At 37.7% G+C, this 26,635-nt stretch overlaps 5 non-coding genes across 5 annotated transcripts; 1 reads left to right on the top strand and 4 right to left on the bottom strand.

Annotated features, from left to right (window-relative positions):
* Positions 1-241: 241 nt before the first annotated feature.
* Positions 242-313, bottom strand: Trnac-gca (transfer RNA cysteine (anticodon GCA)). The gene has a single exon. It is a non-coding gene; the product is annotated as a tRNA-Cys (tRNA).
* Positions 314-774: 461 nt separating this feature from the next.
* Positions 775-846, bottom strand: Trnac-gca (transfer RNA cysteine (anticodon GCA)). The gene has a single exon. It is a non-coding gene; the product is annotated as a tRNA-Cys (tRNA).
* A 221-nt stretch (positions 847-1,067) lies between these two features.
* On the bottom strand, positions 1,068-1,139 carry Trnac-gca (transfer RNA cysteine (anticodon GCA)). The gene has a single exon. It is a non-coding gene; the product is annotated as a tRNA-Cys (tRNA).
* Positions 1,140-9,576: 8,437 nt separating this feature from the next.
* On the top strand, positions 9,577-9,648 carry Trnac-gca (transfer RNA cysteine (anticodon GCA)). Its single transcript has one exon. It is a non-coding gene; the product is annotated as a tRNA-Cys (tRNA).
* Positions 9,649-22,512: 12,864 nt separating this feature from the next.
* Positions 22,513-22,584, bottom strand: Trnac-gca (transfer RNA cysteine (anticodon GCA)). The gene has a single exon. It is a non-coding gene; the product is annotated as a tRNA-Cys (tRNA).
* Between the last annotated feature and the right edge of the window lie 4,051 nt (positions 22,585-26,635).

Here is a 26,635-nt window from a genome sequence, read left to right as displayed (position 1 = left end):
CGGTACCCTTTTAAACCTTTTTGTTGCATATCGTCCAGATCGGAACATATTTGGATATAGCTGTCATAAAAAAAAATTTTTTTAAAAATTTTTTTAAAAAATTTTTAAAAAAAAAAAATTTAAAAAAAAAATGTCAAATTTTTTTTTTTTTTAAATATTAAAACTTAAATAGAACAAAAACAATAAAAATAAGAAAAAACTTAAAATAAATTAAAAAAAAAATAATTATAAAAAGAATATCAGGGGACACCCGGGTTTGAACCGGGGACCTCTCGATCTGCAGTCGAATGCTCTACCACTGAGCTATATCCCCAACCACAAATATCCTTGACAAAGTTCTCAATATAAACCACACACATGAAGCACAAATGAATTGCAAGCTTTCAAGTCGCAAAAAACACACCCATATGCAACGACAATAGTAATAAAAAATTATTTTTCATAGTTGTTTTTTTGGAATATAAAGCAAGGCTGTTATTTGTTCAATATAACAATCAAAGTAAAACACAATTAAAATGTTCTCTTTTAAATGGTGTGTGATGTTAACAATGAAACCTGAATATATGAGAGAACACAACATGCTATGTACACATAGAGTATTTTTTTTACAATTACAATATTTAATTGTACCATGCATTTCTGATGCATTTCAAAGAATGGTGTTTTGTAAATTGATTTTTGATTGTTCTTCCCTTTGTGCTATATTTGAATGATTATTTAAATTTAATTTAAAACGTTTACTTACATCAAAGATTAAAAATCTTTATAAAGGTCAGGGGACACCCGGGTTTGAACCGGGGACCTCTCGATCTGCAGTCGAATGCTCTACCACTGAGCTATATCCCCATGACCATGTATGATGAATAGTTTAAAATACCATCAATAATCTGAATAATAATGTATTTAGTATGGTTGCACTAATGGCATTGATGTATGTCTGTCTAACTAATGGCAGTAACTTCTTTAAGCCTCAACAAAGGATTCGGAGTAAGCATCCATACGATAATGATTTGTTGCCTTTCATTATTGTTTTACTCGTTGAACTGAAAGAAAAAAACTGTGTATTCAGGGGACACCCGGGTTTGAACCGGGGACCTCTCGATCTGCAGTCGAATGCTCTACCACTGAGCTATATCCCCCCTAATAGCACATCACTGAAAAAAAAACAAAACTTTTCTCTTCTGTCTTTGATTTTGTCGTTTTCCAACCAACCACCATCAATGACTACAAATGTCAACCTCACTTAATTTCCTTTTTAAGATAAGATTGAAACTATTTTCATCATTGAATTTGGTAGCAGAAAGCAGTGAGCTTGTTCACCATGTGGGAAGAATGTGGAACGTTGAGATAAAATAGCACTTGCCAGCATCGTTTTTTTCATTTTTCTTGCGTAGGCCGGGACTGGTGGCTGATAAAGTCTTGTTTTATAATATTTTTAGATTTTAGTCATATTCATTGTTGAACAACGTTCCTATAAACTTATCTTATCAAAAACAGAGGTCCATATGCTATTCAAGCAATTTTACATTCTTTGTTAAACAATCCCAAATTAGTAGTATGGGACAGTAGGAATTTTTTTTATGTGGGTAGGAAATTAGAAAGTTATGGAAAATGGTGACAAAATTTTGTGGCGATTTTAAAAGGATATTGTTTCTAAATAGGAAGCAAAAGAAAAAACAAGTAAGAGTGTGCTAAGTTCGGCCGGGCCGAATCTTATATACCCTCCACCATGGATCGCATTTGTCGAGTTTTATGCGCGGTATCTCTTTTTAGGCAAACAAAGAATATTGAATAAGAACTGTTTGGAGCTAATGGAGCTATATCAAGTTATAGTCCGATTCGAACCACAAATGAATGCTGAACATTGTAGAAGTCATTGTGTAATATTTATGTCCGTCAAGTTAAATTTGAATATAACTTAGCCAAGACACAAACCTGACATTTTAACAGAGCTATGTTAAGTGATTAACAGAGCACTGTTAACTAATTTTCTTTTGTGTTTTACATAAAAAAAATCATTTTTAGCACTTTCTCACCTAATATTTTCTAAAATCACTTGCTAAGAATTTATCTACAACTATAAAATGCTTAATAATAACTAAACCCTCAAACCTCTATGCCAAAATATTTTTTGAAGACCTATATTACCCATTTTTAAAACGGCAATGCAGTGAACTCGTCATAGATAGGTGATACAAACTAATACCAGAATTAGCTCCTACCAAGAGCTATTAGAGTCTGAAGTCCCCATATTCAAATTGTATTTCAGAACGGAGAAATTTCGCCCCAAAAATTATATTTGAATTTAACATAATGGCCCACTGTGCTGGATTGGTTATAGAAAGGTAATACAAACTAATACCAGAATTAGCCCCTACCATCAGCTATTCGAATCATATTATAATTGTATTTTAGATCGGAGAAATTTCGCCCCAAAAGTTACATTTGAATTTAACATAATGGCCCACTGTGCTGGACTGGTCATAGATAGGTGATACAAACTAATACCAGAATTAGCCCCTGCCAAGAGCTTTTAGAATCAGAAGGTCCCATATTCAAATTTTATTTAAGATCGGAGAAATTTCGCCCCAAAAGTTATATTTGAAGTTAACATAATGGCCCAGTTGTTGGAAGTTACAACAAAACAACTCATGCAAAATTTCAGTCAAATCGGGCGAGAATTACGCCCTCTAGAGGTTAAAGAAGTCAAGACGCAAGATCAGTTTATATGACAGCTATACCAGATTATGAACCTATTTAAAACATACTTAACACAGTTGTTGGAAGTCATAACAAAACATCTCGTGCAAAATTTCAGCCAAATCGCGCTCTAGTCAAGAAGTCAAGACCCAAGATCGGTTTATATGGCAGCTATATCAAAACATGGACCGATTAAAGCCACACTTAGCGTAGTTGTTGGAAGTTCTAACAAAACACGTCGTGCAAAATTTCACTCAAATCGGACGAGAATTGTGCCCTCTATTGGCTCAAGAAGTCAAGACCCAAGATTGGTTTATAAGGCAGCTATATCAAAACATGGACCGATTTAAATCATACTTAGCACAGTTTTTGGAAGTGATACCGAAACACTACGTGCAAAATTTCAGCCAAATCGGATGAAAATTTCGCTCTCTATTGGCTCAAGAAGTCAAGACCCCAGATAAGTTTATATGGCAGCTATATCAGGTTATGGACCTATTTCAACCATACTCAGCACAGTTGTTGGAAGTCATACCAAAACATTACGTGCAAAATTTCAGTCAAATCGGACGAGAATTGTGCCCTCTAGAGGCTCAAGAAGTCACGACCCAAGATCGGTTTATATGGCAGCTATATAAAAACGTGGACCGATATGGCCCATTTACAATCCCAACCGACCTACACTAATAAGAAGTATTTTTGCAAAATTTCAAGCGGCTAGCTTTACTCCTTCGAAAGTTAGCGTGCTTTCGACAGACAGACGGACGGACGGACATGGCTAGATCGACTTAAAATGACATGACAATCAAGAACATATAGACTTTATGGGGTCTTACACGCATATTTCGTGGTGTTACAAACAGCATGACGAAATTAGTATACCCCCACCTTATGGTGGAGGGTATAAAAAGAACTAAAAAAATTTTCCACAATTTTAGGAAAATTTTATATATTAAATATTTATACCCTACACCACCACTGTGGTACAGGGTATTATAAGTTTATGCATTTGTTGCAACACTAAGAAGGAGAAAAGCTAGACCCATTGATAAGTATACACGATCGACTCAGAATCACTTTCTGATTCGGTATAGCCATGTCCTTCTGTCCGTCTGTGAGTCCATGTATTCTTCTAATCAAAGTGCAGGACTTAATTTTGCACATATCACTTATTTAGTCCAAGGACGAACGCTATTGGTTTTGGTAAAAATCGGTTCAGATTTGGATATAGCTCCCTTATATATGTATCGCCCGATTTGCACTAAAATGGCCTTAGAAGCTACAATTTTCAACCGATCTGCAAAAAATCTGGCACGTACTGTTTTGGTACTGATCTTAAGATATCTGCAAGATTTTATCAAAATTGGTTCAGATTTAGATATAGCTCCCATATATATGTATCGCCCGATTTGCACTTAAATGGCCGTAGTAGCTAAAATTTTCAACCGATCTGCAAAAAATTTGGCACGGACTGTTTTGTTTCTGATTTTAACATATCTGCAAGATTTCATCAAAATCGGTTCAGATTTAGATATAGCTCCCATATATATGTATCGCCTGATTTGCACTAAAATGCCCGTAGTAACAACAAATTTCGACCGATCTGCATAAAATTTGGTACATATTGTTTGGTTACTCATCTGAACATATATGCAGGATTTCATCAAAATCGGTTCAGATTTAGATATAGCTCCCATATATATGTATCGCCTGATTTGCATTTAAATGCCCGTAGTAACAACAAATTTCGACCGATCTGCATAAAATTTGGTACGCATTGTTTGGTTACTCATCTGAACATGTATGCAAAATTTCATTATAATCGGCTAAGATTTTTATGTATAGCTCCTATATACATTTCGCCCGATTTACACAATAAATATAATTTTCAACCGATCTGCACAAAATTTGGCACCGATTGTTTTGTTACCGACATATCTGTAAGATTTCATCAAAATCGGTTCAGACTTGGATATAGCACCAGTGCAGATTAAGATTTAGCTCTCATATACATATGTATATTGTCCGAATTTATAATTGTAGGGTAGGTCTACGGTATTATATAGTCGGCTCCGCCCGACTTTTGCCTTTCCTTACTGATTCCTTTTTTTTTAAATATAACAAAATTTTTAATCCAATAAAAAAATTTATTTAATGAAAATTTTGTTAAAATTTTATTTTTATAACTATTTTGTTTTTTTTTTAATGCAACAAAATTTTTAATACAATACATTTTTTGTTTTGGAAATTTTTATCAAAATTTTATTTTTTTACGAAATCTTGCCCAAATTATGGAATATATTGTAAAAACTTTATTTATATTGATAACTAGCCGAATCAGACCCACCTTCCCCTGTGCCTTCTTTTTATGGTGGGGACACTTCGCTTTGAATGTGGATAATGAATTCGTGCCACTGTAGCCTACGTGCGCCTATGACGCTGAACGCCTGCGTTTGAATCCTGGCGAAAACATCGGAAAAAATTAGCACCGATTGTTGTTATCCCCTCTTAATGCTGGCGACATTAGCGAGGTGCCATACGATGCATGGTCATGTAAAAAATTCTCCCCAAAGAGGTGTCGCACTGCAGGACGCCGTTCTGACTCGACAATGAAAAAAAGGTCCCTTATCATAAAGTTAAAACTTGAATCGGAAAGCACCCATTGATGTATGAGAACTTTGCCCCTTCTCAGTTCCTGGACAAATTTTTACTCTACTCCCAAATACCTTTATATTGAGTCGCATATAACCGTAGTGGTAAATATTTTTGATTTGGGAGTATTTCGTGGAGGGGGGGGGGGGGGGGGGTGTGGCCATCCAGACTCTTGGCCCTTAAAGTAAATATAGGCTTTGTGCTCTTCTCTCAAATACATTTTATACGAGCCCCTTTGTGGCATGATCGGCAAATAAGTTTTGTTTGATTGTGAGGTGGACCCCACATTATATCCCGAAAATCAATCGATTTCCACATAACTTTTATATAATAGGGAGGTATTTTGGGGTGTGACAGCTGCCCAAACACATGGATCTTCAATTCGATATCAAATTCGTTTTATTCTCTCAAGCACCTTTCGTTTGAGCTCTATATTGTCGTGATTGGTGTATATACCCATTTGGCGTGATTTGGGCGATCCCCGAGGCACCCGGTGACAGTGAGGGTGCAAAAAAATTTCGAACGAATCGCATTGCACAATCTCTTAGATCTGGTGTTTTTTGAAAATTAGTGTAATGAGAAGTTTTTTTAAGGGAGGTATGGTACCTCACACATTTCGAATCAAATATGGATATCAAATTCGTGCTCCACTCCCAAATCCCTTTAATTTGAACCCCATATTGCCATTGTCGGTAAATATGTTTTGGGGCTGGGGTGGCCACCGACACTTTGCCCTGAAAATATATATCAAAAATTCGTTCTTTCCATATTTCCATTGTCGGAAATACAGTTCAATTTAAGCGAAGCTTTGGGGCGTTCCCCCAAACACTTGGCTCCAGAGTTGGATATCAATTTCGTTTTCTACTCCCAAATATCTTCATTTGAGTCTCATGTGACACCTAAATCAGGTTCTTGACCAATTTTAACCGGACTTGCCACATTTGTTGCAAGTCATAACGGAACACTATATGCAAAATGTCAGCCAAATCGGACAAAAATTGCGGCTTGTAAGGGCTCAAGAAGTCAAATCGGGATACCGGTTTATGTGGGAGCTATATCAAGATAAAGACCAATTTGGACTGTACTTGGCACAGTTATGGCAATTCCTAACATAACACCACATGCTTAATTTCAGCCAAATCGGACAAAAACTGCGGCTTCCAGGGGCTCAAAAGATCGGTTCACATGAGAGCTACATCAGGTTATAGACCGATTTGGACCGTACTTGGCACAGTTGTTGGAAGCCATAACAGAACACTCTGTGCAAAACCGGATGAAAATTGCGACTTCCAGAAGCTCAACAATTAAAATCGGGAGATGGGTTTATATAGGAGCTACATCATATTATAGACCGATTCGGACCGTACTTGGCACATTTGTTGGAAGTCATAACGGAACACTAAATGCAAAATTTCAGCCAAATCGGATAAAAATTGTGGCTTCCAGGGGCTCAAAAAGTCAAATCGGAAGATTGGCGCTAGTCTTATTCGATTTGGCTGAAATTTTGTACAACGACTTCTCCTATGACCTTCCACTTGCGTGCTAAATAAGGTCTGAATCAGTTTATAGTCTGATATAGACCGATATAGACCACCACCTTCCTGTCGAATTTCGAGAGAATCGGTAAACAAATGACCACTTTATGGCAATAATAGTCCAAATCGAAAGAACATATATATGGGAGCCTACCATGTAAACGTTCGTTAGATTTTGGGCAATAATGTTGTCATTTTAATTGTTTCAACATATTTGCCTGAAATGTGATGCGGTTTGTTTAATAACCCATCTGAAAACATCCGGCGAGGTCCATCAAATTTGGGTCGGATTAAGACATAGCTCACACTTTGTACATATAGGGTAAGTGTTGGGTATTATACAGTTGGTACCACCCGACTTTTGCCTTTGCTTACTGGTTTCATTATCGGTCTGGTTGGCTACCATAGCCCCCGATGTTATCATGACCACTTACGAGGCTGAACGCCTAAGTTCGCATCCTGGCGGGAACATTGGAAGGACATTTTCTGCGGAGGTTACCTCCTCCTAATTCTGGCGAGGTTTGTGAGATACTTGTGCCATTTGAAAAAATGATATGGCAGCCATGTAAAAACTTCCCCCGGAAGTGGTGTCGCACTGCGACATATATTTTTCATCTTAAGTCTGTATGTCCGATTTTAGGTGTGGGGCTTAAGACTCTTGGCCATAAATTTGATTATTAGATTTGTATTTTACTCCCAAATACCTTGTAGCCTCATATTCCCATGGTCGATAAATATGTCCTATTTGTAGATCTTTTGGGGGTGTGACGGCCCCTCGGACATTTCGCCTCGAATGTGAATGTCAAATTTGTGTTCTACTTCCAAACACCTTTCTTTTGAACCCCAAATTGTAATGGTCAGTACAAATGTCCGGTTTTAGGGTAGCCACTCAGACACTTGGTTTTGAAAGTAGTCAGTAACAAAGCCATGTTTGGGGTGTGAGGTAGAGCCCCAGAGGCTTGATCCTGAAAGTTGGTATCAATTTCGCGCTCTACTCCCAAATACCTTTCCTTTGAGCCCTATAATGACATGGTCAGTAAATAAGTCTCGTTTGGGGTATTTTTTGTGGAGAAAACGATCCTCAGTCATTTCGCCTTGAATGTAAATTGCCAATTGCAAATTTTGCCCATGAATATTCCACTAAGGAGCAGAGGCAAACTTCTCACATATCAATGAGTGCAGTCCGATTCAAATTAAAGCTTAATGATAAGGGGCCTCCTTTTTATAGCCGAGTCCGAACGGCATGGCGCAGTGCGACACCTCTTTGGAGAGAAGTTGTACATGGCAAAGTACCTCACAAATGTTGCCAGCATTAGGAGGGAAAGCCACCACCGAATTTTTTTTTCTCATGGTTTCGCCAGGATTCGAACCCAGGCGTTCAGCGTCATAGGCGGACATGCTAACCTCTGCGCTACGGTGGCCTTGCCTTGAATGTGGACATTGAAATCGTGATCTACTCCTAAATACCTTTGTTTAGAAACCCACATTGCCTTGGTCGGTAAATATGTGCGGTTTGGGTATTCTGGGGTGGCCACTCAGACACTTGGCCCTAAAAGTGCCAAATACCTTCTATTTGAGAGTTTTTTGGGGTGGCAATGGACCCCCAGAAACTTGGTCCCAAAAATGGGCAGCAATTTTGTGATCTACTCTCAAATGGCTTTCATTTGAGCCCCATATTGTCATGGTCGATAAATATTGGGTTGCGCAAAAAGTAATTGCGGATTTTTTAAAAGAAAGTAAATGCATTTTTAATAAATCTTAGAATGAACTTTAATCAAATATACTTTTTTTACACTTCTTTTCTAAAGCAAGCTTAAAGTAACAGCTGATAACTGGCAGAAGAAAGAATCCAATTACAGAGTCACAAGCTGTGAAAAAATTTGTCAACGCCGACTATATGAAAAATCCGCAATTACTTTTTGAGCAACCCAATATATCCGCTTCAGGGAGTGTTTTGGATGGTAAGGCGGCACTTTAAACACTTGTCCCCAAAATTGGATATTACATTCGTGTTCCACTCTCAAATACCTTACATGTGAGTCCCATATTGAGTGATAGGTCTGTATATGCTTTTGGGGGTTTTCGGGGTGGGTTAGTCCCCCTTGGTGCCCCACCCTAGACTTTGATAAGAAGTTTCAGTTTTTTGGTCACCTTAAAAACGCAAACAAAATTTCCTATGAGGTATGGTAAGGGGGAGCGTTACCGAAAATTTTGTCAAAATTTTATTTCTATAGAAAATCTTGTCAAAATTTTAGTTCTATAAAAAATTTCCGAAAGTTTTTTGTCAAAATTTTAGTTCTATAGAAAATCTTATCAAATTTCCTAACCATACTGAACCAAAGCACTTCGAGTGAGACCCTCGTATTCTAGGTCATATTAATGCCTGTTGCTTTTAAATGGCTGGTTTACACGCATTTTTATTCTAATGTCCTGAATTAACACTTTTTTTTTGTTTCCAAAGTTGTCCATTTTGTTGATGATAACTTACCTCTATCTCTGTCTCTAGATATCCCAAGTTTGTTGTGATGTGTGCCATCATAGTAGAACGCTTTACAAACTATGCAAAGAAGTCGTATAAGTATCAAAAACTAGTTGTCGATAAGATAGTTCTCTGTATGTTGTTGAGTGTACGTTTGTGAGAATGCGTTGCACACAGTCACAACTCTACTTGGCTGACTATGTGTGTATGGGGGATATAGCTCAGTGGTAGAGCATTCGACTGCAGATCGAGAGGTCCCCGGTTCAAACCCGGGTGTCCCCTAATGAGCAATTTTTTTTTTAATATTTTTTTAGTTAAAATATTTTTTTTTGTTTTAATTAATTTTTTTTTAATTTAAAACTAATTAATTTGTAATGTAAACTTTTTTATTTTTTTTTTATTTTTTTATTTACCTACTTCTTAATTAATTTATTGGTTATAATTTTAATTAGATTATTTTTTATTTTTTGCCCTTTAAAAATATTTTTTAAAATATAAATATATAAATATGTTTTTAAATATTATTTTTTAAAACATATTTTTTAAAATAGTTTTTGTTGCATTTTTTAATTAATTTATTTATTGAAAATTAATTAATTTCTGTTACTCTTTGTTACTTTTATTCATATGGAGAGGTCCCCGGTTCAAATCCGAATGTTTCCCATAAACATTTTTTTAAATATTTTTTATTTAAAATATTTATTTTTTTGATAATAATATTTTTAATTGAAAGTGAATTAATTTCGAATTTTTTCTTTTTAATTTTTTTAACTTTGTTATTTTTATGATTTATTTATTTTTTACTTTTTTTAATTCTATTGATTTTAGTTATGAATTTTAAATAAATGTTTTTAATTGAATTAATTTTTTTATTAAAATTTATTTTTTTTTTATTTTTCATTTTTTATTATTTTTATTTTAGTTTTTAACTCTAGTTAGTTTTTAGTTTAAATTAATTTTTTAATTTTAATTTTATTTTTTAAGTTTATTTTTCTTTTAATTTGAATTTAGTTTTTATTTATTTTTAATTTAATTTAAATAATTTTTTCTTAAATTTTATTTTTAGTTTTTTTTTATTTATTTTTAATTTAAATTCATTTTTTTAATTTAAACTTATTTTTTTATTCTCTTAATATAAAGTAATTGTAACAATTTTTAAAAAAAATTATTTAAACAAAAACAATTTTTTCGATTTTAAAAATCACAATAAAAAAAATTATAAAATATTAAAAAAAGAAAACAAGTAAGAGCGTGCTAAGTTCGGCCGGGTTGAATCTTATATACCCTCGCATCTGTCGAGTTCTTTGCGCAGTATCTCTTTTTAGACAAACAAAGAATAATGAATAAGGACGGAGGACAAAGGAGGAGCTATATCAAGTCATAGTCCGATTCGGGGCTCAAGAAGCAAAATCGGGAGATCGGCTTATATGGGAGCTGTATCAAGCTGTGGATCGATTCTGACCATATTACACACGTATGTAGAAATCCATGGGAGGAGCCGTTGTACAAAATGTGTGCCAAATCGGATGAGACCGATTTGAACCATACTTAGCACAGTAGTTGGAATTTATAACAAAACACCTCATGCAAAATTTCAGCCAAATCGGATGATAATTGCGCCCTCTAGAGGATCAAGAAGTCAAGACCCAAATTCGGTTTATATAATAGCTATATCAGGTTATGGACCGATTTGAACCATACTTAGCACAGTTGTTAGAAGTGATATCAAACCAATATGTGCAAAATTCCAGTCAAATCGGGTAAGAAGTGCGTCTTCTAGAGGTTCAAGAAGTCAAGACCCAAGATCGGTTTATATGGCAGCTATATCAGGTTATGGACCGATTTGGACCAGTTGTTGGAAGTGATGTCAAAACACTATGTGCAAAATTTCTGTCAAATCGGACGAGAATTGCGCCCTCTAGAGGATCAAGAAGTCAAGACCCAAGATCGGTTTATATGGCAGCTATATCACGTTATGGACCGCTTTGAACCATACTGAGCACAGTTATTGGAAGTGATATCAAAACACTATAAGCAAAATTTCCGTCAAATCGGATGACAATTGCGCCCTCTAGAGGCTCAAGAAATCAAGACCCAAGATCGGCTTATATGACAGCTATATCAGGTCATGGACCGATTTGAACCATACTTGGCACAGTTGTTGGATATCATAACAAAACACGTCGTGTAAAATTTCATTCCAATCGGATAAGAATTGCGCACTCTAGAGGCTGAAGAAGTCAAGACCCAAGATCGGTTTATATGGCAGTTATATCAAAACATGGACCGTTTTGGACCATTTGTAAACCCAACTGACCTACGCTAATGAAAAGTATTTGTACAACATTTCAATCGGCTACCTCTACTCCTTCAAAAGTTAGCGTGCTTCCGACAGACAGACGGACGGACAGACAGAAGGACGGACGGACAGACGGACGGACATGGCTAGTTCGACTTAAAATAAAATTTCGATGTGTTACAAACAGAATGACGAAATTAGTATACCCCCATCCTATGGTGGAGGGTATAAAAATAAGCCGCTAGAGGGCGCAATACTTGTCCGACTTGGTGGAAATTTGGCACATTGACTTTCCCTATGACTTCCAACAGATGTACCAAGTATCAGTCTAAAACTTAATATAGCTCTCATATAAACCGATCTCCCGAATATACATCTTAAGCCCCTAGAGGGCGCCATTCTTATCCGATTAGGCAGAAATTTTGCACATTTGCACTATGGTCTTCAAAATCTAAGCCAAGCATGGCCCGAACAGTCTTATCCCGATGTAACTCCAATATCACAGAAATTCTTATCCATTGTCTTTTGTTTGTCTATAAAGAGATACCAGGCAAAGATCTTGACAAATGCGAATCATGGTGGTACGATTTTACATGTTTTTCCCCAAGGCCTAAATTGGCCTCTATATTTTAGACCAATTGTAATAATGTGATGGATATTGTTATCCAAAATAATCTCAAAAATTTTTATTAAATTTTTCTAATGCAATTTTTTCTCTTTTCTTTTTAGGTAAGAAACTCTTATGAATAGCGGCTTTATTAATGGATAGCTATGGTAAGCTGAAAACTCTGTCATGTATTTAAGTCATCAGTATTCTATCCATTCACATTGAATAAAATCTTGAGCGAAATTTTTATAAACATTTCATAGGAATTTTGTTTTTAGAAAAAATTTCTTTACAATTTTGTGTTTAGAGAAAATTTCATGGAAATTTTGTGTTTAGAAAAAATGTCTTTAAAATTTTGTATTTAATGAAAATTTCATAAGAAACAAGTTAGAGAAACAAATTTTCCCCTTAAAGAATCCCTCATAAAACTTTTGCCTTTAGAGAAAAATTTCTCTTTAACGAAAACTGGCTAAGCTGGGACCGCTCCGATGTGTTTTCCTTCAGTTTCGAATACCTTTCACTTGAGCCGTATATTGCCGTGATTGGTAAATAAGACCGACGTGAGGGTGTTTTGGGTGTGGATCGCACCCTTAGACATTTCTCTCCGAATTTGGATATTAAATTCGTGGTATAATTTCAAATATGGAACTCGATGTTTGGAACTCGATTTTTTTTTTGCATGGCCATCATGGACACGCTTGTAGAAGACCAGACGCTGTGTGTGTGGTTGCCAATTAGGTTGGCAACCCTGCCTGTGTAAAGTCAAGTTTTTTTGCTCATTCCCGTCGTTGGATTTTAATTTTTAAATATTCCTACAATTAAAGACGTTTTTTGATTCTGTTAAGAATATTTGGTTTCAACAATATTAAGTGGCTGTGAATTTATTAAAAAATGCCAGCAACAAGCAGACGCAGTGTTAATAACAAAAAAATTATATGCGGCCAGTGCGAACTGACTGTGCAAGAAAATGAAGGAAGCATAGATTGCGATAAATGCAACAAATCATTTCATGTTGTTTGTACTCGCCTAAACAAACGACAGTTCAATCATTTGCTTGCCCACGAAGACGAAGATTTTTTTTGTGATTTTTGTGTGCCCAACGTAAGCAACAATAACAACAATGCCAACGACAGCGGCAGTAGTCTTGTTACAGCTGAGTTAAGTGCTATGAGGATGGAGTTGAAAACTCAGCTGGGTGAAATGAGAGAGGCAATGAATTTCATGTCAAAACAATATGACGATATTTTGAGAGGTGTTGCAGATAATAAAAAGAAAATAGAAGCAGTACAAAAGGAGAATAAGATGCTAAAGGCAGAAATTAATACAATGAAGGAATCAATGAAGTATATTAACGATCAAAGAGTGTTAAATGACTGTTTGGTTACTGGAATGAAGGTGAGCGAAAACGAGTCAGCTGTTGAGGCGGTTATGAAGTTGTCTTCTGATGCTGGTGTAACTTTGCAACCGCAGGCAATAGCTGATGCATATTTTTTAAGGCGAAATAATGGTAATAGTCAATCAGTTGTAATTAAATTTAATTCGAGGAAAGCTAAGACTGATTTAATGACAATAAAACCAAAACTTAAGGAGAAGGAAGAAACAAAGAAAGTATATGTCAATGACTATTTAAGCCGTGAGACTTTGAACTTGTTTAAATATGCTAAAGTTTTAAAAAATATTGGATTTCGGTCTGTTTACACCAGCGGAAGTAAAGTCTTTGCCAAGAGAGGTGAATTGTCTAAGCCAAGGCTATTGAAAAGTGAAGCTGATGTTGATAATTTGCTCTCGGAAGCAGCAACATATCCAAAACAGCAAAGTAGATCACGCAAGGAGTCCCAATTTGAAGAGCATTCGGATAATGATTATCAATCACCATCCTAATTTCAATTAATTTCTTTTTTTTTTTTTTTTTTTTTTCCTTTTATTTAACTTTGCCTATGAGCTTGTAATTAGTATCAATTTTTATAGAATTATGAATAATAATTACTATTTTAATATAAACACATTTAATAGCAAAGAACTTTTGAATACAAATTTGTTTAAAATGGTCTCTATAAATATTAGAAGCATTTCATCAATTACAAAATTTAATAAATTTAAAAAATTATTATCAACATTACCTGTACTACCTGCAGTAATTGCAGTGCAAGAAACGTGGTTCAAAGAGAATGTGGTCCAAATTTATAATTTACCAGGGTACAAATCAATACATTGTTGTCGATCAGACGGTTACGGCGGTACATCGTTATTTATCCGTGAGGAAATATGTTTCCAAGAAGTTGAAAATAAAACTGGTGACTTCATAGACTACATTGTTGTTCGTCTTGATGACATTAAGGTGGACCGTAAACCAATCACGCTTATGAGTTTTTATAAATCTCCTAAATGTAATGGTCAATTCTTTTTAGAGTTTTTGGATGATTATCTTGAACGTTATGGAAGGACCCCAAGTATATTCGTTGGAGATGCTAATATTGATGGTCTGGAAGTAAATGAGTTTTCTGATATTCTTTATACGTTGTCGGCTTACGATTTTCAAAATTGTCACAATTTGATTACTAGGCCACTAAGTAGTTCATGTCTTGATCATGTCTACAGTAACATTTTAAGGCCGATGGCAATTGATTCGATAGAATGCAACCTCTCTGATCATAACCTGATACACATTGCTGTAGATGTTCGGGTTAAACTGAAAGAAGTTGAGCGTAAGAGTGTTGCAGTGTGTGATTTTGACCTTTTGAAAGAACAGTTGGAAACCGACTTAGATATTCTTCAAAATACCGGAAACTGTTCCGTTGATACAGAAAATTTGTTGAACTGTATAAAAGTGGCAACTGAAGCGTCAACTTTTACCAAGAACAAGAATAATATTTTGAAAAATAAACTAACTCCCTGGATTAATGGGAACCTACATAATTTGATAGCATATAAAAACCGACTTTTAAAACAAAGAAGGAAAAATCCTAGCTGTGAAACTTTGAAAAGTATGCTGAGAAGAATAAGTAAAGTAATAAATAAGTCACAGAAATTCTCCATGAACAATTATTACGAAAGCAATCTAACAAACTTTCAAAACGATCCTAAAAGGACTTGGAGATTTCTAAATGATACGCTTGGGAGGAGCTCTAAGAGTTGTGTAAATATTTTTGATGAAGATGGAGTTGCCGTAGTGAACAATTTGGATAAGGCAGAAATGTTGAACAAATACTTTGCAAAATCTGTTGAAAATCTTAAGCGGGGTATAGAAATTTTGCCTATGGATCATTTTAACTCCTTGAGAACTGTTCGTAGATGTGGAACTGTATTTGAAATCAATCAAACAACTGCACATGAGATGTACGTTATAGTATCGGGTCTATCACTGAGTAAAAGTTGTGGGCATGACAACGTATCCCCTAAAATCCTAAAGGAATGTAGTAGCAGTATTGTGCCACAGTTAGTTAATATTTTTAACACCATGTTGAATACCGGTGAATATCCAGAAATTTTGAAAATTCATAAAATCGTACCTATACCAAAGGAAAGATCGCCAACAGCAATGTCTAGTTTTCGCCCGATTTCAGTTCTGTCGTCTGTAAACAACGTATTTGAGAAAATCCTTTATCGACAATTGTCTGCATACTTCGAACAAAATAGTTTGCTTAATCCTAGCCAATACGGTTTTCGGAGAGGCTGTGGTACCGAGGAAGCAACAATAAATGTAATCAACTATATATGCAAACTTTTAGATGAAGGTTATAACGGCGTGGCTGGGATTTTCTTTGACTTGACAAAAGCATTTGACATGATCGATCATGATATAATGGTACAAAAACTAAGAAATTATGGAGTTCGCGGTAATGAGCTTTCACTTTTTAAATCATATTTGGAGAATCGCAAGCAATTTGTTCAGATCAATGAATGTAAAAGTTCAATGATTTCGGCGAAACATGGCGTACCTCAAGGAAGTACGTTGGGCCCCTTATTGTTCATTATATATATGAATGATCTTGTCAATTTGGAACTAACCGGAAAATTATTTATGTATGCAGATGACATATGTGTTTTTTACCCATACAAATCTGAAGCTGTTGTAAAGTCTTACATGGAACGGGACGCTTCGTTAATATGTGAATATATGCGAGTAAATAAACTATTTCTTAACGAGTCTAAAACTAAGATAATGCGCTTCAGACCACTCAGACATTTTAATTCGCAATTCAGCCTAAATATTGGTGGAAAAGAAATCAAGGAAGTAAGCACAATCAAGTACTTAGGATTACACTTGCAGTCGAATTTAGCCTGGGATGAACATATCCGGCATCTAAAGTTAAAGATATCGCCGGCTCTTGGCTTATTATATAAATTCAAGAACAAATTTGATACTCGAACTAAATTTTTAATCTATCAAAGTTTAATTGGAAGTCATCTTAATTATTTGGCCATCATATACGCCCACAAGAACAATACGGCTTTGAAATCACTCCAGCGTCTTCAAAATAGATCTCTGAAAGCAGTGGCTAATCTGGATATAAGGCATTCCACGTCTAGTCTCTATCATGATATTTTCCCATCGGTTATGCCAATATATTGTAGATATAGATTCCAAGTTCTATTATATGTCTATAAATGCCTTAAAAACATTGGACACCACACACTTCTTTTTACACGAAATCAATCAAGTTTCAATACTCGGAATAATCAGCAGCTAAGAGTTGTATTATGCCGTACTGAGACGACTAAACAACGTATTGAGTATGCTGGTTGCCACGCATTCAATGCCTTACCACAAATTTTTAATGAATACAATAGTATCCAAATCTTTAAACGCAAATTGAAGGAATATTTATTATCTCATGTTGATGAATTTGTTTAAGACAGTACACAAGCTATGATTGTTACTAATTGTATATACGTAAATAATTTAAGAAAAAAAAGTTTACAATATTAAAATTACTATAAATACAATATGAAGTAATGTTTTTTGCCAACTAGCCTCTTTAATGCCTTTTTGGCGCTGAGGCACCAACATAATTTTGAATTATTGTATATATAAGATTTATAACGAATAAAATAAAAAAAAAAAAAAAAAAAATCCAATTTTCGGCGGTTGTCAAGCTTAAATCGGCCGATACTGCTGCAATTTTGCGTACGTTGATCGTACGAATTTTATCAATCGTCGCTGACTTGTTGTCATAGACCATAGACTGGACGAAATTGTCTATCGGCGTATAATCGCACGACCAAAGCGGTCAATGGACTTGACCATTTCGTGAAATAACACGTTCACCAAACTTGGTTTCCAATAAATTGATTGTGACATTCGCTGTGTGGCTTGTGACGTCGTCCTGTTGGAACCAGATATTCTCCAACTCCACATCATTCAATTTGGGCCAAAAATATTCTGTTGTCATTAAACGGTATGGTCTCCTTTAGTGATGATTAGGAACGTGCCGTTCCTAATCATCACGGAAGAAGTACGGCCCAATGACGCCGCCGACCCATAAACCTTACCAAGCCGTATTTTTTGCAATGATGGCTCATGGTGTACATGTGGATTATTGTCTGACCAATAACGCCATTCAGCCAGAAATAAGCCTCTTCGCTTTAGATGATTTTTCGATGAAAACAATGAGGCCTTGACTCTGAATTCGCGGTAGTGAATTTTAATCACCTCAACTCGTTGTTGGTTCTTGCATCTATCCATCATGAAATGACAAACCATACTGACGAGAGAAATGTCAAAAGAGCGACAAAAAGTATGGCCTCGTTTTCTGTCGTTATCGGTCTAATTTTGTAGCGTCCCTGAAAAACCCGTTCTATACAATTAAGGCGATGTTTTGTGGGTGGAGCGCTGCCCAAACCCTAGGCCTTACAATTGTATACCAGATTCGCTTTGTACTCGCAAACACCTTTTCTATGAATCCCATATTGCCACGATTGGTTTATATATCCATTATCGGACCCGCTAAGTACCATACTCCGAATTTGGGTACCAAATGATTGTTTGGTTACTTGCGCCACAGAGCAGAAGTTGGCATGTCCGCCTATTACGATGAACGCTTTAGTTCGAAAATCCTGGCGAGAACATCAGAAAACATTTTCATCGGTGGTTATTCCCACCTTATGCTGACGACACTAATGAGGCACTATGCCATGCATAGAAGCCATTTAAAACCCTTTTCCAAAAAAGTGTTGCACTGCTGCATGCCGTTCAGACTCGTTTATAAAAACGAGGACCCTTATCGTTGAGCTTAAACTGGAAGCGGACAGCACTCTTTGATATGTGAGAAGTTTGGCCCTGTTCCTGAATGGAATGTTCATGGGCAAATTTGCAGTTTCATTATTCGGTTTGGGATTATTTTAGAAGTTGAGGTGGCCACACAGACATTTGGTCCTCAAAACAGTTATCAGGTTTATGATCTTCTCTCAAATACGTTATATTGTAACCCCATATTGTTATGGTCGGTAACATCGATTAAGGGGATGTTTTGGGAATGGAGCGCTCCCCTAACACTTTAGGTACCGGATTCGCTTTCCACTTTCACCTTTTCTTTGAATCCCAGTCCCCCCTAGGTAACACACTTCAAATTTGGGCACCGTAGCGCAGAGTTTGGCATGCCCGACTATGACGCTGAACGCCTTGATTGAGGAATCCTGGTGAAGACATAAGAAAAACTATCAGAGGTGGTTATCCCTTCCTAATTGTGGCGACATTTGTCAGGCACTCTGCCATGTTTAAACAAGACATAAGAAAAATTATGAAGGGTGGTTATCCCTTCCTAATTGTGGCGACATTTGTCAGGCACTATGCCATGTTTACATGGCATTCGTGAGCTTAAACTTTAATCTAACATGACTGATTCATATCTGAGAAGTTTTTCCACTGTTCCTTGGCAAAATTGCAATTGGTTAGAGCATAAGAAACAATATCGCTTGAATCGCCCACCCATCTTCGAGATCTGGTTTTCTGAAAATAAGCAGAAGGGTCCTCTCCCCCCAAATTTCAAAAAACAAAGTACCTATTTTCACTACGGGACATTTCATTTCAGCATTTCTTAGAAATTTTATCTTTAGAGACAATTTTTTAGAACCACTTGATTTTTCCATCGGTCTTTTGGTCGTCCTGGTTTACGTGTACCACTGTGTTTGCCTTCTAAAAAACATCTTTGTAGGAGCTTCTTCATCCATTCTGACAACATAAGCTAGCCAACGCAGCCGTTGTGTTTTGATACGTGTAACTACGCTATCGTGGTTCATGCGACGCCTATATTCTCCATGAACGCAAACTGGTCCATATATTTTTAGGAAGAATCTTTCTCTCAAACACTCCAAGCATTTTGAGAAATACTTTCCTCTTTTTAGAGGTTTTAGGGTCCCATATAGTCATGATCGACCAAAACTCCCATCTGAGTGGGTTCTCGGGTCGGTGTGGCCCCCTAGGTACTTTTACCAAAATTTTAATTTAAAATTTTTATTCTACTCTCGAATACCTTTCATTAGAGTCCCATATTGTCCTCATCGGTCAACTTTTACTTTTGGCCGATGCTTTTGGGGTAAAGGGGAGGGTCCCCAAATCGGGTCGTAATCCACTCCCTAATACCTATCATTTGAGTCCCATATTGTAATTTTCGTGCAATATGCTTATTTGAGGGGGGTTTAGATCGGGGCGGCCCCCTAGGTACCTAAACGCAATGTACCCAATGTACTCAAATTAGTACTCTACTCCCGAATATCTTTTATTTGAGTCCCACATTGTCCCGATCGGTCCACTTTTATTTTTAGGTGGTGCTTTTGGTGTAAAGGGGAGGGTCCGCCCCCTCCTTACGATATCAGCAAATTCTATAGCCTAATGCTCCGTCCAGACCATATAGGTTATATACTACCTAATTCGTTGCATTTGAGTCCCATATTCCCATTATCGTCCAATATGCATATCTGAGTGGGTTTTGGAATTGTGGCGGCCCCCTAGGTATCTGGACCCATTTTTTTAATATCAACTAAGTACTCTACTCTCGAATACCTTTCATTTGAGTCCCAAATTGTCCCAATCTGTCTACTTTTATTTTTTGGTAGTGCTTTTGGGGTAAGCGGGAGGGTCCGCCTAGTCTATAGAATTTGCTGATATCATAAGGGGCGGACCCTCCCCCTTACACCAAAAGCACCATCCAAAAATAAAAGTGGACCGATCGAGACAATATGGGACTCAAATTAAAGGTATTCGAGAGTAGAGTACTAAGTCGATATTAAAAAATGGGTCCAGATACCTTGGGGGCCGCCACAATTCCAAAACCCACTCAAATAGGCATATTGGACGACAATGAGAATATGGGCCACAAATGAAAGGAATTAGATAGTATATAACGAATATGGTCTGGACGGAGCATTAGGCTATAGAATTTGCTGATATCATAAGGGGCGGACCCTCCCCCTTACACCAAAAGCACCATCCAAAAATAAAAGTGGACCGATCGAGACAATATGGGACTCAAATGAAAGTTATTCGAGAGTAGAGTACTAAGTTGATATTAAAAAGTGGGTCCAGATACCTAGGGGGCCGCCACAATTCCGAAACCCACTCAAATATGCATATTGGACGATAATGAGAATATGGGACTCAAATGCAACGAATTAGGTAGTATATAACGAATATGGTCTGGACGGAGCATTAGGCTATAGAATTTGCTGATATCGTAAGGTGGCGGACCCTCCCCCTTAAACCAAAAGCACCACTCAAAAATAAAAGTGGACCGATCGAGACAATATGGGACTCAAATGAAAGGTATTCGAGAGTAGAGTACTAAGTTGATACTAAAAAATGGGTCCAAATACCTAGGGGGCCGCCACAATTCCAAAACCCACTCAAATAGGCATATTGGACGATAATGAGAATATGGGACTCAAATGCAAGGAATTTGGTAGTATATAACGAATATGGTCTGGACGGAGCATTAGGCTATAGAATTTGCTGATATCGTAAGGTGGCGGACCCTCCCCCTTAAACCAAAAGCATCACCCAAACCATATTCGTAATCTACTCCCTAATACTTTTTATTGGAGTCCCGTATTGTCCCGATTGGTCCACTTTATTTTTGGGTGGTGCTTTTGGTGTAAGGGGAAGTAAAATTTAGTGTAATGGGTCGCTTTCGAGTCTCTTCGGAGCAAACAAATACACTTTGAGTTTTATATATAAGATTTTGTCTTTAGAGAAATATCCTTAGAAGTCATGTCTTCATAGGCTTTCCCATTCCAAATTTTGAGCTTCCAAAATGTCTTTAACCTTTTTTTGTTGCCAATTATTCTTGATTTTATGTTCCATAATTGAAATTTAACGAAATTTGATGATGAAAACGCAAAAAATTCCCATCCAAATCAATGGAGCATCGTTTGCCATGAGTCATTTGTGATGTGAATGTACCTGAACCAAACTACCCTACTACTCTTGGCATTCGTAGAAATAACAAAATCAAAATTGACGATTGATTGTGTTTTTTGTTCGACGTAAGCACGTGCAATTTAGCGGAACGTTTCCAAATGTTTTCGCCACTCCACCACCAGCAGGCAGCATTCAAATCGATTGGTCGCCACCATTTCTCTGTTGTTTATTAGCTGAATATGCAAATGAGCTTTTGATGATTGTGATTTGGTGCTGATTTTTTTTGTGGAAATTTGCAGCCGTTATCTATGGCCCATTGATGGCTGAATTGAAGAAGACACAATAATAATGAGAAATTACAATCAAATATTTTCGCCTGGGGGTAACTCCTCCAAAGCTTCTATCATGACCTTTTTTGGTGGGGGTTTTTTCATCATCCCACCATTTTCCTTTGGTTATTGCTTTGCTACAGAGTAAGCAAAGGACCACAGCACTTCAGCGTGTCAAATAACATTTGATTTGAATGATGAGGTCTTAAATATATACTCACTATCAATTGATGGGTGGCAATTTGTTGGCAGCACAGCCCTAATATCAGTGTTGGTGAAAAAAGGCGAAATCACAGGCGGAGAAGGAGCAATAGAAGCTTAGGGTGAGAGTTAATAGGGAATGATGACATGAAAAATTGCTTCTTTTTACATTTAAGCATCCAATCTTAGGTACTTAGGCTGGGTAGACAAGCAAAGCGCCAGCCATTGGCCTTGGGAATATTCTGCCAGTTACGATGTGAGAAAAATTGAGGAATCCTTTCCCGGGAGCCGCCCTCCCTTGTGTATTGTTATCTATCTCTAAATTGTCATGGTAAATTTATAAAAATTTTTATTTAGGGGACACCCGGGTTTGAACCGGGGACCTCTCGATCTGCAGTCGAATGCTCTACCACTGAGCTATATCCCCTTATTGAAAAATCCTTATGCGCGCATCATAAGATAGTAAAAAAATTTAACTACAATTGATTGCTACTAAACGTCAAATTTGTCGGCTTTCATTTATGGTTGTCTATGGTATCTCAAGAATACGGTGGTGGGTATAACAAATTAACAAAAATTATAACAAGCTCTAAACTGATAAGATGTCATGGAATATAACTATGGCCAACAAAATAACAACAACAAAAATGGAAACAACTTTTTTGCTATATAGAATGAGATTAAAGAAGCGTACATTTTAATTAAGGGTAAATGGGAACAGTTAACTAGAAACAAGTAAGGGCAGACTAAATTCACGCAAAGTTACCCACATTACTTTAATTGGCTATGACAGAATATTTGTTCCACTAGCCGAACGGAGAATAGCGTTCCAAGCGCCTCGATCTTCTGCGCTCATTCTAAAATCTTTGACATGGGAGCAGTTAACTAGAAACAAGTAAGGGCGGACTAAATTCGCGCAAAGTTACTTACTTTACTTTACTTCAATTGGCTATGACAGAACATTTGTTCCACTAGCCGAACGTAGAATAGCGTTCCAAGCGCCTCTATCTTCTGCGCTCTTTCTAAAATCTCTGATACGAAGTTTCGAGGTGTCTCCCACCACTTGATCTTTCCATCGGGCTTTTGGTCTTCCCGGTTTGCGTGTACCACCGTGGTTGACTTCAAAAGACGTCTTTGCTGGAGCTTCTTCATCCATTCTGACAACATGACCTAGCCAAAGCCGACATTGTATTTTGATGCGTGTAACTATGCTATCGTCATCATAGAGCTCGTACAGCTCGTGGTTCATACGTCTCCTATATTCTCCGTTAACGCAAACTGGTCCATATATTTTACGAAGAATTTTTCTCTCAAATACTCCAAGCACTGCCTCATCTACTTTCACAAGTACCCATGCTTCAGAACCATATAACAGCACGAGTAGTATCAGTGTGTTGTATAGTGTAATCTTCGTCTGTCGAGAGGTGGCCTTGTTTCTAAACTGCTTACTTAGACCAAAGTAACATCTGTTTGCCAGTATTATTCTTCGCTTAATCGCAAAATTGGTGTCATTCGTTTCGAGATAGATAAATTTACTGACTATCTCAAAGTTGTGGTTCCCAACTTTCTCCAATTTCTTTATCTGCTCAGTTGTGCAAGTCTTTTTGGGAGTTGAAACCATCCATTTTGTCTTATCGTCATTTACTGCCAAACCCATTTTAACTGACTCTCTTTCCATTTTTTCAAAGGCTCCAGTTACTACATCCGGCCTATGATATCGATGTCATCGGCTTAGGCAAGTAGCATGTGTTCTCTTGTGATTAGTATGCCATATCTATTCACATCTGCATCTCCTATAATCTTCTCCACCAGGATATTAAAGAGATCACACGATAGGCTGTCTCCTTGTCTGAAACCTCGTTTGGTATTAAATGGTTCCGAAAGATTCTTTCCTATTCTTACTGAGGAACGTGTATCAGCAAGTGTCATCCTGCAGAGTCTTATATCTAATTTTGCAGTGATACGAAACTCAGACATGGCTTGAAATACCTTCGAACGTATGGGGATGTCGAAAGCGGTTTTGTAGTCAACAAAAGATGATAGGTGTTGAATTGTACTTCTCGGATTATTTCCAAGATTTACCGCAGTGTGAATATCTGGTCCAGGGTGGATTTACCAGGTGTATCTCATTGACTTTAGGTTTTAATCTTTCACGCAGTACGCTCGAGAGTATCTCGTATGCGATGGGGAGGAGACTTTTTCCTCTGTAGTTGGCACATTCCGTCTTGTCTCCTTTCTTGTGTACGGGACATAGTACCCTGAGGTTCCAATCATCGGGTATACGTTCTTCTAGCCAGATTACGCAGATAAGCTGATCCATACGCCTTATCAGCGTGTTGCCTCCGGTCTTAAATAGTTCAGCGGGTAACCCGCCGGCTCCTGCTGCCTTGTTGTTCTTTAGTCGGGTCACTGCTACTTGGACCTCATTCTGACCAGAAGGTTAACATTCTATACCATCAACATTGTTTGGTTCTGCGGTATCCTCTACGCCGCCAACGTCGGATACTAGCAGTTGGGTAGAATGTTCTTTCCTTATCCTCAGCATGTTATCTGCGTCAGTTACCAGATTTCCTTCTTTGTCTCTGCAGGAGAATGTGTCTGCACCAAAGCCATCGGTTTGATGTTTAATTCTTTGGTAGAATTTCTGGACTTCATTCTGACTCCTGCACATCTCAATTCGTTCACTCACATCTTTCCATTTCCTATTTCTTTCTGCGGAATAGACGTTTCTCCTTTCTTTTTTTTCTCCCGATACCTCTCCGCATCTGGCGCATTGCTACTGATTGCAGGGTTGCTCTATATTCCGCACTCATGGCTTCAGTAGCAACTCGAAACTCTTGGTGGTACCATGGGTTTCTTGGAGGAGGCTTCCGGTACCCAAGTACGGATTTCGCGGCATTTTCCATGGAGTGGGCAATAGTTTGCCACTGCGCCGTTATATCATCGGAACAAAGAGTGCTTTCATCAAGCATTTGGGTCAGTCGAGAGGAGTATGCCGTTGCCATTTGCTTTCCAATGTCCAGCTTCCGTACAGTGTCAGATCGTACTTTCCTCATTATGTTCAAACGGGTGCGAACCTTTGCTGCAACAAGATAATGATCCGAATCTATATTCGCTTCACGGATCGATTGTACATCTAACACGCTAGATTAATGCCTTGCATCTATCACAACGTGATCAATTTGGTTTCTCGTGTTTTGATCGGGTGACAGCCATGTAGCTTTGTAAATAGTTTTATGTTAAAATCTGGTGCTACTAACTACCATGTTTTTTGCCGCGGCGAGATCTATCAGCCTCAACCCATTACTGGAAGTTGTCTCGTGGAGGCTAAACTTTCCGACTGTTGGACCAAAAATGTCTTCCTTCCCTATCTTCGCATTAAAATCTCCCAGAACGATTTTATTATCATGGGTGGGGCACCGGTCATATTCTCTCTCTAGGCGCTCGTAGAAATTATCCTTGGCCTGCTCGTCTTTGTCTTCCGTCGGGGCATGGGCACAAATAAGGCTGATGTTGAAGAATTTGGCTTTTATGCGGATTGTGGCTAGCCTCTCATCCACCGGAGCGAAGCTGGAGACAAAGTGTTTCAGTCTACGACTAACCACAAATCCACAGGCAAATTCATGCCATTCCTAGTCCATCGCACTTCCTGTAAGGCGTTAATATCTGCCATGTACTTCTCGAATACATCCGCCAGCGCGTGTACTGCATCTTCTCTATAAAGATTGCGGACATTCCAGGTGCAGTTCCGCAAATCATGGTCTTTTTTTCGTTTGCGTGGGTCGTCAACGCTGGGGGGCGGGGGTCCGCTTTTACTATTCCTTTGTTTCTCATAGTTTTCCGGGGGCGGGTTACTGGTCCAGCGCCCCAACCGCATGGGTTTTGCGGGATTGCACATGTATCCCCCGTTGTGGCGAGCCGCTTACTCCAAGATCCGACGCTTGCCTCCAGCCGCCCCTAACCTGGGAACAGACGCTGATATTGGCCATTGGTTATTTGAAGGCGCCCATAACTCGCCTTGTCATTTCGAGAATCATTGGCACTCAGTATTTAATTAAGAGCTAGTGCCACCTGACTCCTCACTGAGACTCTCCTCTCGAAAATCCCTGACTGCCCGCGGCCGCATTTGCAGCTACTCCGCATAAAAACGGAGCTTTCCACCATCCGAAACCTCTGGACGCGCCCGGTAGCTTTCAGCTAAGCTTCCCGTGATAACGATGGACACCACACAAGTCGGAGCTCAAAGTTCCAGCCTGTGTGGTGCTCATAGTTATTCCGTATCGCGCAAAGTTGACCTTATGATATCCTACACCATATTGGGTATGCAGTGATTTAAAGAGTTATTGCAGAATTTTCATGCTCTGTCAGGCAGGCTCGCCAATTTCTCAACTGCCTCTAGATGCGTAAGGAAACTTATCATGACAAAATCGAACGAATCTTGTAAGGTAAGGTTGAACTCCTGGCGGACTCAGAAGACG

Source organism: Stomoxys calcitrans, chromosome 4, assembly GCF_963082655.1.
Source record: "Stomoxys calcitrans chromosome 4, idStoCalc2.1, whole genome shotgun sequence".
NCBI classification, from domain to species: domain Eukaryota; kingdom Metazoa; phylum Arthropoda; class Insecta; order Diptera; family Muscidae; genus Stomoxys; species Stomoxys calcitrans.
This window is presented reverse-complemented; position numbering and strand designations above follow the sequence as displayed.